Source organism: Orcinus orca, chromosome 21 (assembly GCF_937001465.1).
Source record: "Orcinus orca chromosome 21, mOrcOrc1.1, whole genome shotgun sequence".
Taxonomy (NCBI): Eukaryota; Metazoa; Chordata; class Mammalia; order Artiodactyla; family Delphinidae; genus Orcinus; species Orcinus orca.
This window is the reverse complement of record NC_064579.1, coordinates 17488129-17507467: the sequence shown is the minus strand read 5'-3', so window position 1 is coordinate 17507467 and position 19339 is coordinate 17488129. Positions and strand designations below refer to the sequence as shown.

Below are 19339 nucleotides of genomic sequence, written 5' to 3'. Positions count from 1 at the left end.
CATTACTTGAATGAATTAATGGTAATGCTGAGGGTGAGGGTAGGGAGTTCAACAGATACCTTTAATAAATCTACACGGGAATGTGTGCGTGGCTAGAGGGGTAGTGTGTGTACTTGCCTGTATACAGGGTAAGAGGCAGAGAAATGGTTTAGCTCAAAACCTATTGGTTTAAATATAGAATAGATAGCTAGTGGGAAGCAGCTGCATAGCACAGGGAGATCAGCTCAGTGCTCTGTGACCACCTAGAGGGGTGGGATAGGGAGGGTGGGAGGGAGATGCAAGAAAGAAGAGATATGGGGACATATGAATATGTATAACGGATTCACTTTGTTATAAAGCAGAAACTAACACACCATTGTAAAGCAATTATACCACAATGAAGATGTTAAAAAAAACAAAACCTATTCCTTTTATAAATATAAAAAATAGTAAAAATGGTTTAGCAGTAATACTTTAATAATCTTCAGAATAAAATAATTCCCATTTATTTTTATTTGTCAATAAAAGTGAAAACCTAGTTTTGGTTCAGTGTTTGACACTTATATTTAAAGCATGTGTCCCAAAGCCAGCATTATGCAAGTATTTCAAATCTTTTGCAAAATGTTGCTGGTGTCTAAATTTATAACTGTGGAGGAAGTCATATAAATTTAAACAGATAATACACTGATCAGAGGTGGCCCACAGGGCTTCCCTGATGGCGCAGTGGTTGGGAGTTCGCCTGCCGATGCAGGCAACACGGGTTCGGGCCCCGGTCTGGGAAGATCCCGTATGCCGCGGAGCGGCTGGGCCCGTGAGCCATGGCCGCTGAGCCTGCGCGTCTGGAGCCTGTGCTCCGCAACGGAAGAGGCCACAACAGTGAGAGGCCCGCATAGAGCAAAAAAAAAAGATGGCCCACAACGAATATTGTTACTCAATCAAAATTTCTTCTTTTTTTTAGATATAATAAGAAAATAAATTTAACTTTTTTAAAAAAATTGGGGTATAGTTGCTTTACAATGTTGTGTTAGTTTCTGCTGTACAATGAAGTGAATCAGCTATATGTGTACATATATGCCCTCCCTCCCTCCTCCGCCCCCATCCCACCAATCTAGGTCACCACAGAGCACCGAGCTGAGCTCCCTGTGCTATACTGCAGGTTCCCACTAGCTATCTGTTTTACACATGGTAGTGTATATATGTCAATCTCAATCTCCCAGTTCATCCCACACCCCATTCCCCACCCCGTGTCCACATGTCCATTCCCTGTGTCTGCGTCTCTATTCCTGCCCTGCAAATAGGTTCATCTGTACCATTTTTCTAGATTCCACATATATGCATTAATATACGTATTTGTTTTTTTCTTTCTGACTTACTTCACTCTGTATGACAGACTCTAGGTCCATCCACGTCTCTACAAATGACCCAATTTCATTTCTTTTTATGGCTGAGTAATATTCCATTTTATATATGTACATCTTCCTTATCCATTCATCTGTTGATGGCCATTTAGGTTACTTCCATGCAAAGAAAACCATAAATTAGACGAAAAGACAACCCTCAAAATAGGAGAAAATATTGCAAATGAAGCAACTGACAAGGGATTAATCTCCAAAATATATAAACAGCTCATGTAGCTCAATATCAAAAAAACAAACAACCCAATCAAAAAATGGGCAGAAGATCTAAGTAGACATTTCTCCAAAGAAGACATACAGATGGCCAAGAGGCACATGAAAACATGCTCAATGTCACTAGTCATTAGAGAAATACAGATCAAAAGTACAATGAGTTATCATCCCCTGACACTGGTCAGAATGGCCATCATCAAAAATATCTACAGGGTTTCCCTGGTGGCGCAGTGGCTGGGAGTCCGCCTGCCGATGCAGGGGACACGGGTTCGTGCCCCGGTCCGGGAGGATCCCACATGTCGCGGAACGGCTGGGCCCGTGAGCCATGGCTGCTGAGCCTGTGCGTCCGGAGCCTGTGCTCCGCAACGGGAGAGGCCACAACAGTGAGAGGCCCACGTACCGCAAAAAAAAAAAAAAAAAAAAATCTACAAACGATAAATGCTGGAGAGGGTGTGGAGAAAAGGGAACCCTCTTGCACTGTTGGTGGGAATGTAAATTGATACAGCCACTACAGAGAACAGTATGGAGGTTCCTTAAAAGACTAAAATAGAACTACCATATGACCCAGAAATCCCACTACTGGGCATATACCCTGAGAAAACCATAATTCAAAAAGTTTAACTTTTTTATGGTGATAGCTACCTGTAGAAATTTGAGATATGAAATATGATTGAAATAGTGGCTTTACAAACTTTCAGAAAACTAGAAAGTCACTATATCTTGTATTCTAATTCTATTTATATACTGGTATGTCTTCCTATGTCAGAAAAACAATTTATATCTACTGAATTTATACTCCTTGAAGAAATGATCTATTCCATATCTGAATAGATTTCACTTGATACTCCTAAATGGAAGTAGTGTGTGAACATATTAATTAATTCATACATGGAAGGATAAGAATAATTTGGTTTATTATCAAATCAATATTTTGAAAATAATTTATTTTATCCTCAGGATGCTTGGGGAAAATCTCACCCATTAGTCATCTTCTTTCTTCTTTATTTTAAATGTTCTATTAGAAATCATTTATTAACTTACATTTTCCATTCTTTCTTGCTTGGAATGTTAACTATCATTTGCAAAACTTCCCTACAGTTTCTGCAATGATAAGAGAATGTATATAAATAAACTTTCACTAGCAACAATTAGATTTTCTACTTGCTAAAATAGAACAGATTGATCTCTTTCCTGGTTGGGTGTTCTCCACAGGCTCCAGCCATTGCCATGTATAACTGGATATAATTAATACTTTGAGACCAAGGTTCTTCTCTCTATAGAGACCACTCTGGCATGGGAGGCTGCAATGTGTCAAATGGCCCATGACAGTTGGTTAAATGGTTCCGTAAATGCTGAAAATAGCCTTGCTTCTCATCAGACTAAGCAACCCCACATTCAGGCCCCAAAAGTGCAGTTGATTGGGACAAGCTGGTACAGTGAAGTTGTACCCTAGTCTTGCCTAGGATACTATGTCCATCAACAGAAAAGAAGGATTAGAGAACCAGACTAGAAAAGAAAAATCTAATCAAAGGCCTCTTAGTTTTAAAAGATTTCTGGATTTCAAATTAAAGTTCCCCTGGCCCTGTTTGAAAAAATATTCAATGTTTCCTGGTTCCTCAGCCACTAAAGCTTCCTGTATGATTTGGCTTCTAGGTGGTTCACATGTATCTTGCCACCCATTGGGTCAAAGGGAGTTTGAATATTTATTTTAGCATTTCTGGCATCCAGAAATGAATATCTGTCCTCATTTCATCCACAAGTCCCCCCAACCATGGTTAAAATATGAGAAAATATAACGTCAGATACAAGTGTTTACTTATATATTTTTGACCAACCCATGTTTTTTCCCCAATGAACCGTATACTCTTTATCCCAATTCAGTAAATAAGTCAGCTCTACTTCTATTTGCTCTCTAGTTTTTTAATGAAGAAGCATTTGGGACCTGTCACTTGTATTGCTCCAGATCTCTTCATGGTGGTGGAATGGCCAGTCGTGTGTGTGGTATTTTTATTTATTTATTGGCCAGACTGTTACCTCACCCTTTGCCGTGGGGCTTGAGTTGTGTGGAGGGTGGGACTGTGAAGGGGGCATTATTGTGAAGGGAGAAATTATTGAGAAGATAAATTGTTAAGGTGAAGAAGACTCTACCTCCAATCACACTGAGATTTGGATGGCTACCACATCTTGTGGTATTTGAAAATAATCGTCTTGGAGGTATCAGAGTGAAGAGTGCAGTGGTCAAGCACAGTGTTTCTTAGAAGAAGCAGTGTACCTTGGGCATCAGTCAGGGTGCTCTTGCCAAGGGCTGGCTCCTAGTCGTGCAGCATGCTTCTGTGAAGGGCAGTACTCTATCCTGATTCTACTGCTTCCATTTAACAATGGAGCTCTCATCTGCCCGTCATCCCTTGAGAGTACTTGTGTATCAAATATAATCAAATTTGTGGTGGTGGCAGAAGGACCTGATGTTCTGTCTTTGGGGTGCTCTGTTTTAACGATGGACCAATAAGTGGCTGGCAACTGATTTGTACTCAAAAATGAGTACACCATTTGACAACATTTTCATTTCCTTAGGGACATGCCAATGATTCCACGTCAAGGGATCACTGGAGAGCCCACTGGGGAGTCTTTCTGGGTTATATGGGCTGAGAGGTTAGAAAGTTGCCTGTGTAATCTTTAAGAGACCTGCCTGTCAGGAGGCCACGTGATCTAATGGTGTTACTGCAGCAGAATACCCCATTGTGTCGGTATCCGTACCCAGCACTTACTTTCTTTGCATCCTGTTTAGTGATGTGAGTTTCAAGGACAAACATTTTGTCCCACTCAGTGCATAATTTATATGTTCGAAATAACAACACTCCCATAAAAGTTATTGTTTGGTGAAGGGCCCTTGAATTTAGTTTTTCTGTTAAATTGTTCTATCATTTTTAGTTGTCAAACTAATAAGGGAAGGCAGAGCCTCAAGTACAGTTATTTCCAATGGCTACCCCAATGTGCCAGCTCTAAAATGAATACATCTTCTACTTGAATCAGATCAAGGACACCTGTCTAAATGTTACCTTATTAGATTATAATGCAGTGCTAAAGAATTTATCCTATAGTAGGGCCATTCTGGCCAGACAAAGGCACACTATATTGACGACCAAAATTAACAGGTCATAATTAGCATCTAAAAGGATGCATTTGCTACATCAGTGACCACAGATTACCAAAAGGTTGATTCAAGGCCCATCTCTATTTTGGACCAGTCAAACCAGGGTTCAAGGGGTAAGTGGTGTGTGAGGTTAGTCCCAGTTTCTTCAACATCCCTGCTATGAAATTTATTATGATCCTACTGCACCGTGGTACTTTCCACATTTGCAGCAGTGTGGTTCAGGAGCTTCCCTTTTGGCAGGTCCAGTTGTTGGGGGTTCTACTCTTTGACATTTGAAGTCTCTTTCCATCCCTAGAATTACAATAAATCCCTTGCAATTACACACTCAGGGAAAGGAAATACCACCCCAGGAAAACTTCTTTGGTCCTCTGTGTCCGGCCACTATCCTAACCCAGGAACCACAGCTACTTCTCCTCCATATCTTTCAATAGTCAAAAAAATTTCTCTCCTTATGTTCAAGTTTCCCAGAATGAATGTTATCTTTGATCCTGTATCTAAAAGTTCCTGAGATTCTTGAAAATTATCCTTTGTTCAAAACAAGTCTCGGGGTTTAGAGTCTCTCCAGGCCAATCTAACGTTTTACTGGACCCGATGTTAAGGACTTTGGGGCAGATTGTCCTTCCCTTTGAGAGACTGGGTCTGATCTCCAGACTTGAGTGCCAGGGTTCTTAAATTAAGAAAGATCAGAAGAAATCAACGCTTTGGAAGTTGTCCTTTGTTTTCCATGCGCAGGGAGTTTATCCTTAGGATTTACGAAGCCCTTGTCTCAGTGTTCCCTCTCTTGGCTCAGCTCCCAGTGATTTTGAAGTGGCTTGTTGCTATCTGTGTGGAGGGTTTGCCAAGGTTGTTGCCATAGCTGCCGTGCCTGCAAGTTTAGCTGATTCTTCTGTTCTATCGATCTCCTCTGAATCTTAGTAAGTTGTCAGTGTTTCTCTTGTGAATGGAGGATGTGATTCCAAATCTAATGACCCTTTGTCTTAGCCCATAGGGAAATTGTTGTGTAGACAGTGAGCCCAATCGAAATTCATATCTTTCCATTAGCCTATTCTCCAGCTATTTCCCATGAAATTCATGCTTCCATAGAAAGCTTTTGGGAGTTAGAAACATAACCCTTTGGGAGAGACTCAAGATGATCATTTCTTTGCATTTCGGCATAAAGATAATCATCTGAATTGTTAGGTTCACCTATCCTGCTGGTCAGGATGGTCCCTATTTGAAGTTCTTTCTTTCTAGTCTCCTTGATCCCTTGCTTATCAGTTTTCCATGATGGGGTTGCTCTACTATTCCTTGCTTATCAGTTTTCTATGATGGGGTTGCTCATCTTGGTTTCCAAGATTTCCCTACCCACAGAATCAAAGCATTAATTTCAAAGGGGTGTCCACTTCTTCCTCTCACATATTCTATTCATTACCTCTCCTTTTTCTAAATTGTGGTAAAATATACATAAATTTACCTTTTTGAAACAATTAAAAATGTACGGTTCTATGGTATTAGGTACATTCATGTTGTTGTGCAACCATCCCCACCATTCATCTCCAGAACGTTTTCTTCTTCCCCACCTGCAACTCTGATCCAGTGAACACTAACTTCTCATTCTCCTCTCCTCTCAGCCTTTGGCAACTACCATTCTACTTTCTGCTTCTGTGAATTCAACTGCTTTAAGAACCTCATATAAGTGGAATCACACATTATTTGTCCTTTTGTAACTGGCTTATTTCATTTAGCATAATGTTTTCAAGGCTTGTCTATGTTGTAGCACGTGTCAGACTTTTAAGGCTGATAATGTTTAATTGTACATATATACCATATTTAGTTTACACATTCTTCTGTTCATGGACACAAGGGTTGTTTCCACCCTTTGCCTATTTTGCAAAACTGCTATGAACATGGGTGTACAAATATTTATTCAAATCCCTACTTTCATTTCCTTTGGTCAGACTTTAAACAGGTTTTAAAAATGTTCTTTAAAAATTTTTATTGTGGTATAATTTACATAGAATAATTCAAAGATTTTAAGTGTAGCGTTTTATGGCTTTTGACAAATATTGATATATACACCTGTGTAACTCCCACTACACTCATGATATGGAATAAATCCATCAGGCCAGAATGCTTCTCCTTGCCCATTTGTGGTCATTACTTCCTTCACCCACAGCTCAAGGAAACCACTAATCTGCTTACTGTCTCTGTAGATTAGCTTTTATTTTCTAGAATTTAGCATCGATGGAAACATTCAGTATGAACCCAACGTTTTTGAGATTTACCCATATTGCATGTATCAGAGGTATCTTTCTCTTTATTGCTGAGTAGTAGTTCATTGTAAGGCTATAACACAATTTGTTTATCTATTCAACAGTTGATGGACATCTGGTTGTTTCCAGGGCTATTGTGAATAAAACTGCTATGAACATATATTTTTCATTCTCTGGGATAAATATCTAGAGTGGAATTGCTGAGTTGTATTTATAATACACAGCCAACCAGTGTCCCAAAGTGGTTGTACCATATTACTTTTAAAAGAGCATCATAAGGACTTTCCTGGTGGTGCAGTGGTTAAGAATCCGCCTGCCAATGCAGGGGACATGGGTGGGAAGATCCCACATGCCGTGGAGCAACTAAGCCCACGCGCCGCAACTACTGAGCCTGCGCTCTAGAGCCTATGAGCCATAACTACTGAGCCTGTGAACCACAACTACTGAAGCCCCTGTGCCTAGAGCCTGTGCCCGGCAACAAGAGAAGCCACCGCAATGAGAAGCCCACGCATCACAACAAAGAGTAGCCCCCGCTCGCTGCAACTAGAGAAAGCCTGCGCGCAGCAACAAGACACAACACAGCCAAAATAAATAAATAAATAAATTAAAAAAAATAAAAATTAAAAAAATAAAAGAGCATCATATAAGAGATCCAGTTGTTTTACTTGCTCATCAACACTTGGTATGAATAGTCTTTCTAGTTTTAGAAATTCTAGTGATAGCTCATGTAGTTCTAATTTGCATATAATTTACATCTAAATGCATTTTATTTAATTAATTAAATTCCATAGTGACTAATGATGTGGAACATGTTTTCATGAGGTTATTTGTCATCTGTATATCTTCTTCAGTAAAGCATTAGTTCAGATTTTTGCCCATATTTCTTGGGTTATTTATCGTATTATTATTGAGTTGTAAGAGTTCTATATATATTCTAGGTATAAGTCCTTTTTGAATATATATTTTGCAAATATTTTCTCTCAGTCTGTGGTTTATCTTTTCTTTCATTAACAGGGTCTTTTGAAGAGCAAAGTTTTAAATTTTGATAAAGTCCAATTTATGAAATTGTTTTCATTCATGCTGTTTGTTTTGTATCTAGAATTCTTTTCCCAAACCCAAAGTTGCTGAAGATTTCTCCTGTGTGTTCTTCTTGAAATTTTTATAGTTGTAACTCTTACATTTAGATCTATGATCCATTTTGAGATTATTTTTGCCTGTGAAATTTTTAGAATTTTATTTATCTTTTTTTTTTGATGAAAGACTATTTAATTCAAGAATCTGAAAACAGACCAAATGTGTTTCACTGCGAACACTTTGTAGAGGCGAACTGAGGCTGCAGTACTTTAGTGGTTTTTTTTTTAAATATTTATTTGGCTTTGCTCAGTCTTCGTTACATGCATGTGGGATCTTCAACGCCCCATGTGGGATCTTTAGCTGGGGCACACATGCGGGATCTAGTTCCCTGACCAGGGATCAAACCCGGGCCCCCTGCTTTGGGAGCGCTGAGCCCTAGCCACCGCACCACCGGGGAAGTCCCAGCACTTTAGTTTTGATGCATTATTCCGCCAGGGTCGTGGGGACCTTCGCTCCAGCCTTTTCTGCTTTGGCCTTAGTGGCTGACACCTGTTTCCTAATGATTTCGGCATATTCTTTGTCTTTTCCTGTACTGTCCCTCCCTTCCCTGAACATAACAGAAGCATCCACCTCGGCTGGGGAGGAGGTGTTGGACTCATTAAGCAATGAGATCATACTTAACAAGATAGTCCTGAGATTTTGAGTAAGGTTCCGCCTTTCAGAGGGCGGTTCTCCACTCTGCCGGTCGTCCACAGGCGGAGGAAGAATGGAAATGCATACGTCTCCACGCTCTTAAATGTTGGGGAGCCACATTTGGGTCAAGAATCTCAAGGTAGGTGGTGAATCCGTGTAATCAATAGGGAATTTAATATGAGCCTTGAAGTAGCCGCCTTCGTAGAGAGTGTTAGGGGGTCCGAAGAGGACAACCTCCCCGTTGTAGAGGTCGGATTCATCCACCAGTGTGATGCGGCGCCTTCCACCGCTTCCTCCTGCAGGGATTTCAGCTCGAGGAGCAGGGCCTTCCGCGAACTGGTCATCTGCTACTGGGCCCCAGTCCTCACAAGTGGGCGGGGGGGAGGGGGAGGGGGACCAGGCCCTTCCCCGCCGCTTGCCCTGGGCGGGGCTGGACCCCGGGTCTTCACACACCCCGCGGCGGTACCAGGCGCCTGACGCCAGTGGGCTGGCCTGGTTCTTCTGCTCACGTTCAGGCCGGGTCGGGGGAGGGCTGGAGAGAGTTAAAGAAATTCTGGGTTGTTCCCCGCCCCACCTTAACTGGGGTGGGCGGGGGACGGTGAGAGGAGGTGAAAATGGAGGAAGGCATCCGAGGGCCCGGGATGGTGAGGGGACAGTGCTTAGCTTCCTGGCCCTCTCCTAGAATTTTATTTTTTCTTTTCTTTTTTAAATTAATTTTTATTGGAGTATAGTTGATTTACAATCTTGTGTTCGTTTCTGCTGAACAGAAAAGTGAATCAGTTATACATATATCTACCCTTTTTTAGATTATTTTCCCATATAGGTCATTACAGAGTATTGAGTAGAGTTCCCTGTGCTATACAAAGGTTCTCATGAGTTATCTATTTTGTATATAGTAGTGTGTCTATGTCAATCCCAATCTCCCAGTTTATCCCTCCCTCTCCCCCTTGGTAACCGTTAGTTTGTTTTCTACATCTGTGACTCTATTTCTGTTTTGTAAATAGGTTCATTTGTACCATTTTTTTTTAGATTCCATATATAAGTGATATCATATGATATTTGTCTATCTCTGTCTGACTTACTTCACTCAGTATGACAGTCTCTAGGTCCCATCCATGCAGGTGAAAATGGCACTATTTCGTCCTTTTTTTATGGCTAATATCCCATTGTGTATATATATATATATATATATATATATATATATACCACATCTTCTTAATCCAGTCCTCTGATGATGGGCATTTAGGTTGCTTCCATGTCTTGGCTAGTGTAAATAGTGCTGCAATGAACGTTGGGGTGCATGTATCTTTTTGAATTATGGTTTTCTCCAGATACATGCCCAGGAGCGTGATTGCTGGATCATATGGTAGCTATATTTTTAGCTTTATAAGGAACCTCCATACTGTTCTGCATAGTGGCTGTACCAATTTATATTCCCATCAACAGTGTAGGAGGGTTTCCTAAAATAGATATGATGTACATTTTCTGTACATATTGGCTAAAGGTATTTGAGAATTTATTTGCATGCTACTTCAGTTATCATAAGGCTGCAAGTATAAACCCAGGAGTAATTTTAAAATATATACTTATGTAAGTGCATTGTATAGATTCATAAAAATGTCCTGAGATATTAATATGCTCTGGGACCTCCCACGGCTCACTCTGTGCCCTGAGATTTGTTCAGAAAATGTAATCCAGGTGGTTTCTGTTAGACTCTGAGCTGGAGTTTAGAGAATAGAATATTTATTAGGCATTGCCCTTGGGATAAACAAATGTGGAAAGAAAGGCAAGGAAATAAGATTGGGCAGGAAACGTTGAGCTGTGATGCAGATGTCATGTCAGACTTAGCCATTTTGATTGAGCTAAAATGGCCCTAGCTCACTGGGGTGAGTTGGCTGAAACTTCTCGCTCATAGATCAGCTGCTAGATGTGGGTCCCCGCAGGTAGTGGGACTCTGCAGCTGAGCCAGTTTCTGAAAGGGCTGACACCACCTAGGCAGCTGGGACTATAAATCCTTCCTTGCAGAGGCATGTAGATGATGAATCTCCACGTCCATCACAGTCTACCCGTTGCTCAAATCCACGTTTTCATGGAGGTGGTATGACTGGTGTACCTCCTTGTCACGGGCCTACTCTGATACCTGCTCTGCTGTGTGTGGGATCCTGGGCAGGTTGAACAAACCCTTGGGTAGTGATGCTGGCCGAGACTCTGTGTGCAGGAAAGGCAATCCATGCCAAAAAAGATCTCTTCCTATCTGACTCAATCACAGGTCTTTTAAAGGTAGAAGGGACTCAGTGTAGACAAATTGCCATCAAATGGGCAGATTGTCTCCTGAAGGAATGGTGCCACGATATGGACTCAACGTTGGTCTCAGTTGCTGGCAGGTTGGACATTTAGAGGCAGCAGTAGCTCGATTCATTATGGAAAGTGGGAGCCTATGCTGCTGGGTTGATGCCTAACCTCTATCTCTTTCACCAGCGCCACTTTTTAATATGTCCATTGTTCCACCGTTGGACCGGCCAGTGACAGCTTGCTGTCATCAATTGGCTAAGTCATTCTACCGACTTGGTTGTTTAATGCCACTTCCATAGTGGGAACTCTTGGATTGATGTTAACTTTTCATACAAAGATTTTCACACTTTATATTCACTCCCATTTCTTTCTTTTTTTTCTTTTTTTACCATCTTTATTGGAGTATAATTGCTTTACAATGGTGTGTTAGTTTCTGCTTTATAACAAAGTGAATCAGCTATACATATACATATGTCCCCATCTCTCTTCCCTATTGCGTCTCCCTCCCTCCCCCACTCCCATTTCCCATACACTATATTCCTTTCTGCCACACCTCTTTGTCCCTGATCTTCCCGTCTTTTTTCTTCTGTGACTTTGATGAGCTAGCCAGACTGCCCATGACCCCTTATATGTCCTAATCTCAGGCCACTTCTTTTATCACATGAAGCAGATGACCAGATGCACTGTCCCAGTCTGTGCCTGAATTAGGCTGCAGTGGCTTGCGTCCACACACTGAGCTGACCCATCTGTAAACCAAACGTGGGCATTTTCATCCTCCATCAGCTAGTCCTCAGAGATCCCCCTTGTGGGCCATGGGATTATGCTGAGGAAGAGGTGCTGGTGCAACCATGGTGTATGACAGGAGTCTGGGCTATCTGAGTTGATGGGTCAGGGAAGATTTGGCTCATGAGTTCATATGGTGTCCCATAGTCTGGCTTTCAGTTTGTACCATGCCAGGAGTTGCATTTCAAAAAACATATCTTCTCTCTTGCAAACGGTGTGACCTTGCTCCAGTACCCCAGGGGGCAGTGTTATGATTTTCCCACTGGGACTTACCCTAAATTGCACGTGGTGTTTTCCCCCACCACTGATACCTCTAATACAAGAGGGTCTGTTGGCTCAAGTGGCAGGGTACAGTGTGGACCTAACCATAGGCATTCCTGGTTACTTGCTCATTCTCTTCCTTGCTCAGGGGCATCTTTGATTTGCTTTTATTTTGACTCTTACTTTTTTTTATTTTATTTTATTTTTTGTTTCTGCTTTATAACAAAGTGAATCAGTTATACATATACATATGTTCCATATCTCTTCCCTCTTGCGTCTCGCTCCCTCCCACCCTCCCGATCCCACCCCTCCAGGCAGTCACAAAGCACGGAGCTGATCTCCCTGTGCTACGCGGCTGCTTCCCACTAGCTATCTACCTTACATTTGGTAGTGTATATATGTCCATGCCTCTCTCTCGCTTTGTCACAGCTTACCCTTCCCCCTCCCCATATCCTCAAGTCCATTCTCTAGTAGGTCTGTGTCTTTATTCCTGTCTTACCCCTAGGTTCTTCATGACATTTTTTTCTTAAATTCCATATATATGTGTTAGCATACGGTATTTGTTTTTCACTTTCTGACTTACTTCACTCTGTATGACAGACTCTAGGTCCATCCACCTCATTACAAATAGCTCGATTTCGTTTCTTTTTATGGCTGAGTAATATTCCATTGTATATATGTGCCACATCTTCTTTATCCATTCATCTGATGATGGACACTTAGGTTGCTTCCATCTCCTGGCTATTGTAAATAGAGCTGCAATGAACATTTTGGTACATGACTCTTTTTGAATTATGGTTTTCTCAGGGTATATGCCCAGTAGTGGGATTGCTGGGTCATATGGTAGTTCTATTTGTAGTTTTTTAAGGAACCTCCATACTGTTCTCCATAGTGGCTGTACCAATTCACCTTCCCACCAGCAGTGCAAAAGTGTTCCCTTTTCTCCACACCCTCTCCAGCATTTATTGTTTCTAGATGTTTTGATGATGGCCATTCTGACTGGTGTGAGATGATATCTCATTGTAGTTTGGCTTTGCATTTCTCTAATGATTAATGATGTTGAGCATTCTTTCATGTGTTTGTTGGCAGTCTGTATATCTTCTTTGGAGAAATTTGACTCTTACTTTTTAACTGTATTTCAAAGGGCTATGAATAAGGATCAGAATGAAACACCTTCATAGTGCAGCATCTCTATCTGAGCCATCAACGAGGACACCTGAAGTGGATTCTAAACAGGGTTGTTTCTACTCTGTAATTCCTGAGGATGCTCTCTGTTGCCCTCAGCAGATTAGAATGGTTATATCCATAATGGGCCTCCTGATGGGGTGTGTGTTAGTGTGTGTTTAAGAGGATTGGAGCAGAGATGGGGGATATAAAAGGCAAGAGCGGAGGGGTGGCAGGAAGTCCCCCAAATTAGCTGTTTGTTCAAGCTAAGGAGTGATGATGTTACTCTTTTGTATTTTCACTTCTTAGAGACGTAAGACTGAGTCCACATCTTCTGGCATATTAACCTGCTCGATACACATTAATAAATATAAAGTAAAACTATAGAAATGGTGAAACATAGATGCCTTTCCTTGTAAGAAGAGGAAAATATGTACTATGTGTAGTATAGAGTACTTTATGTTCTATTTATTTAATCTAAGAGAAAAAACATTAGAATTTTTAGAGCTTGAAGATATCTTAGCTTTCATCTAGTTCAACCTCTCCATGTTATAAATGAGGAAAATCTTTTATCTTATTGACTCTTTTCAATGAAGTCATGAAACATTTTGTTGTTCATAAGTTGGTAAGTGTATCCATATACTTTTATAAGTTTCTCCTGTGATTTTGGCCAGCAATGATGAAATCAGTATGTTTTGATCTTTGTGCAAGTTGTTCAGAAGGAACTTAAAAGAAGTATTTAGGAAAATCCAAGTGCTGAAACATTTAAGATATGCTTTATGGTCTCAGTTTTGTGTGATTGTCAGCCAGGAAGTTTTCTGATTAAGACAGCTTGCCAATTTCCTGCCAGATACATTATTTATTACACTAATGGGGATTTCCTATTTGAGGTTTTAAAGACAAAATGTTACTGGTATTATTTCCCTTAAAATAATTGACATGGCTCAATTGATGCAGTCTAGTAAGTTAAAATCAAGAACAAGTCAGAGCTCAATAATAACATATAGGTATTTTACTAGTATATACTTATTGAAATAAACTAGATTTCATTGGATTAGAGATTTTTCATTCATTATTGATAGTGAACTTGAAGCCGGATGTTAATGAATTTGTATTTCCTTTTTTGATCTAATGCTTTGTAAGAATGAAATAACTTTTAGCAAGGACTAAATTCTGTTGGGTTAAAATGGCATTAGGATCCCATAGTTATGTGCACAAATTTTAGAATTTCGTGCGTTTCTCCCAAAGCTATAAAGAAACTTCTGCCTACTTGCGTGTGTGTGTGCGCGCGTGTGTGTTCTTGTAGTAGTAGCTACAAAGGGAGATGGGTTCCAAGCATCTAAAGAATAAATACATGTAGGTAAATTAACAGACTAAAGTACACCTAATTTTAACCAGACAGCAAAAGCATGAAACAAATTTTGATAATGACACATTTTTAATTTGTTTGTAAAATTAAACTACATTTAAAAATTACAGATTGTAACAACCACTATAGAGGAAAAGAACAAGGTGCTCTAAGAAAGACCACGGGCATTTTCTTTAGCTGAGACCATCATAAAAAGCCTTTCTGAAGGACAAGTAGTTAGGCAGACAGAGAGTCTGTGTGTGGGAGGAAGGATGTGTGTGCATAGCAATCCAGACCATCCATGGAAAAGGCCTTGTGGCTGCGAGTGTGAGATGCTCAAGAAAGAAGGCCAAGACGGTCAGAGTGCAGGGACGACAAGTTAGCGTGAGATGAGACTAAGAGGATGGCGTGACTGTGGGCCATGCTGACGTGTTTGAGTCTTATTTTAGTGCAATAGTGCGGGGGGGAGTGTCATAAAAGGATTTTAAGTAGGAGAGTGACACCATTTCCTCTATATCTTTAAAAGACCCCATTGGTTGCAATACGGGTATTGCATTGGTTTTGGATTGGGGTAAGAGTGGAAGAAGATTGACATTTTTAGGAGACAATTGCATTAGTCCAGGTGAGAGTTGGAATAGCTTGGACTGGGGTATTGGCAGTGCAAATGGAGAGTAATGGATGGATTCAGGGTGTTTTGAGGGTAGTGGAATCACTGAGGCTCAGTAATATATTGAATATGGAGGTAAGAGAGAGATATGGCAAGATGTGCCCAGATTTGGGGCTTAAGCAAATGGGTGTGGGGAGGTGATAGTGTCATTTATTGAAATCACGTAAGTCTGGAGGATAACAATTTTGGGAGAAAATAAAAAACTCAAGTCTGGAATGTCAATTTTGTGATGCCATGGAGACGATCAATTGACTGGGTCAAGTAAGCAATTAAATATATAGGTCTCTAAGTGTAGGCTAGAGATTATGATTTGGGAGTTACTGGCATATAGATGGTAGGGAGAAAAAAAATAAAAGCTCTGAGTCACATTAAGTCGAGTGGAAGAGGAAGAGTTATCTAAAGAGAGGGAGGGAGATGCTAGGTAAGAAAATCAGTAAAGTTTTGTATCACATAGACCAAGAAAAAAGCATTTCTAGAAGGAGGAAACAACTGACTGTGTTATGTGTTACTGAGCAGTCAAATAAGACCAGAGCTAAAAAAATATTGATTAAATTTGAGGGCATGTGAGTCCATGACCTTCAGGAGGTGACTTCAAGAACAAGAGGGACAGATATCAGACTGGAGTGGATTGAAGAGTGAAAGATGAGGAAGTAGAGAAAAGATGTGAAGACAACTGTGGTAGACACCATTGGTTGACTACCCACCAGCTATTTCCCCAGTGCTAATAGAATCCCAGTTTTTCCAGTGATATCTGAGTGGTCAAATCCCTTAAGAGTGTGAACTGATATTGTCCAAATTAATCATAGTGTCTCATTCACCTTGCCATGGGATTGCATATTCTATACATCCTGGCCAATATCTTCCTCCTAGTCTTTACTTAGGATAACACTAACATTGTAAATAAAATATTATCACAGGTAACAAAATAGCTTTGATTTGGGAGTATTTCAACACTCTAGTATTGATCATGAGCAATTATTCTATTTAACCTAAAAAAATTTACTGTCTAATATAACAGCAATATAATTATTACAATTTATTGCTAGCTTGCTATATGCCAGACATTGTTCAATGTGCTGTATGTATAATATTTCAGCTAAACCCCCAACAAACTTGTCAGGCATAATTACTTTTATTTTTCAGACAAGTTAATCAAGACTCAGAAATGAAGTAAAATACCCAAGGTCACAATCAGATAAGTGGGAGAAGCAATCAGTGACTTGCTCAACCCATCAGAATTGTTCATTCCCTACAGAATACAGTACATTTTCTCCTGCATCTATTAAAGGGGTGTTTTACCCTTGTGCTCGTCTACACTTGCCTGTTTTCTTCCTTGCTCACACCTGCCTTTTTGATTCCATTGGCTTTCAGCCAACTATTACACATGAAGATTAAACATGTTGATTTTACTAAGCTGACCCTACTGGAATGATAAGCTTTCTCTGAAGATACTGGAAAAAGAGGTTGGGTTATTTAAAGGCTGACCATAATGAAAAACATTAATTAAAGATTTTCTTACCATACAACTTTACATTCAACCAAAGGAAAGGAATTCACTGTACATTTATAACATGGAATCAAAGAAATGTTATATGGAATTATAAAGCACTGACAGCCTGATTTTGGTAGAGTATTTAAATTTTCATTTTCAAAATATGCAAATACATAGTGTTTTTGAAGATACAGAGTAGTTAATTAGGGCAAAGCATACTCTGCAAGGAGTCAGATAACAACACTTTTATTAAAGGCTCTAGTACTCTGTGACCTGAGCGGGGCTCCTAACTTTTACGAATCTGTTTCCTCATCAGTAAAATGGACATAAAGCTGCATTGTTTTCAACTGAAATTCAAATAAAAGAAAATAAAACCAAGTTTTATGATCATGGTAAAGTATTCATTCAATAAGTGATAATTTAACATCTATTGTGTTTGAGGTACTGTGGTCACCTATAGTTACTACGGATGGTGGAACAAATGCTTAAATACATAACTGTTACATAAAAAGATGGTAAAAGCTGTAATAAAAATGTGCAAAATCCTGTAGCAGTACAGGAAGGTGGATGTGGTGAGAAGAAGGTTTGGCAGCATAAGTTGGGCAGAAAATATAAAGGGCATTAAGGATATACTAAAGAGTTTAGCTGTTACTCATAGCAGTGTGGTTATTGAAAGTTTCCACGTATAGTATAAGAATGATATGATTATATGTGAATGTACTAAAGATGGTGGTTTTGGATAAATTGGAAGAAGAAATATAGGGAGATTGGTTATCTTGCTACTTCCAAAATCCAGAAGAGACTTGATGAGCCTCAGGTAGGCCCATCAACACAGAGAGAAAGGGATGATGTTTCTGTTAACTATTGTTGCCTAAGGAGCCACCTCAAACTGAGTGGCTACAACAAAGAACGATGTATTACTTCTTATCAATATATGAGTTGGCTGGATCCTTCTACTGCTTATCTTGCTGGGGCACATTCCTGTGTTTGCAATCAGATTATGGCTGGAAATCCTGCATGGCTCAAGATGAACTCACACATACGTCTGGCTGTTGGTGCTTGGTTAAAGGAATCGCTCCTGTCCTCCACGTGGCTCCTCTCTTCCTTCTCGAGGTGAGACTGACTTCTTAACATCATGATGGTCTCAGGACAGAGTTCCAAGAAGACAAGCCAAAAGATACAAATGCTCGTGAAGCCTCTATTTGTGTCACATTTACTAATGTCCCATAGGCCAAACCAAATCACACGGCCAGATCCAGTGATGATGAGAGGAGTGGTTAATAATTTGTGTCCATTTTTAATCCATCACAAATGGTTTGAGGGATCTTGGAGGCAAAGTTGATGGTATTTGAGGGGAAATGAGATGCGGGAAATAGGAAGAGGGAAGATCAAGGATGATTCAGCTGAGGAGTAAATAGTGGTGCATTAATTGAAGCAATGAATAGCACAGGAAGATTTGCTGGGAAGTGATCAGGGAGATTGGATTTGAGTATTTTGGGGAGATCTTGAAATTGATGCCTGTGGGATATGCCAAGGGACTACATACTAAGAATGTGGAAATAAAGACTGGAACATAGAAGAACTTTCTAGGAAAGGGATAGAGATTTGGGAATAATTGGCTAATAGATCTGTAATACTGTAAGAAAGGGTTAGATTTCCTAGTTATAAAAGGTAAAATAAAGAGAAAAGTGAGCCAAGGATGGAATTTAGGGAAGTACTAATATCGAGGTAAGCAACAGAAAACAGCTAGCAAAAGAAGTGGAGGAATTGCGTTCAGAGAATAAGAAACATATTCAGTGAGAGAGAATCATGACAAAGGAATAGAAATATAAAGTAAATTATAAAAAATGCTGCATAATGTGTAATGCTTACCTATTAATAAAGGGATTTATAGTTACAACTAACTCTGTCCTCAAAATTTCCTTTGTATAAGGAATTTATATTAGCCTGAAGCTTTTTTTTAGTTCAAAGAAAAAACTTAAAGTGGTGGATAAATTTTCAGATATAAATTTATAACTGAGCATTTCATATAGAAATAGAAAGATAAAAGTGGTTGGGACACCAGGAAAACTCATGTAAAAGCTAACAGTGACCAGCCTGAGATGATACAGTGTGTGAATCACACTCTCTGAATTGCATAAAGCCACAGTATAGAACTGCTCCTGAATTTGATTGAACAATGTTAACAGAAAATTCAAAGAGACAGTGGATATCATTGAATAACTGTTGGGTGGTGAGTGAAAAGCTGCTTACATTTTTAAAAAATGCATTTGTTTCTAAATGCCTATCATTTAAATTTTCAATCTTCAAAATTTATCCTTTAAAAAGTATAGATGTTAATGATGTGAGTGAGGTAATGGAACCCACCATATGATGTCCAAGAGTACACTGTGGACTTAAACATGGGGACAACCTTGGCACGAAGGGCTCAAGGAGCTGATTCAGACCTGACTTGAGATAATTAGTTTCTTGAGCCATATTATGTTGTCTACATGAGGGAGGGATTATGGGGTCTGAGGGTTGGTTTAAACCTCCAAGTACTATTATAGTTGAAT

General features: G+C 39.9%; 1 pseudogene; it reads right to left on the bottom strand.

Moving 5' to 3' along the window:
• Window positions 1-8519: 8519 nt before the first annotated feature.
• Window positions 8520-17921, bottom strand: LOC101280851 (ubiquitin-conjugating enzyme E2 R2-like; annotated as a pseudogene).
• Between the last annotated feature and the right edge of the window lie 1418 nt (window positions 17922-19339).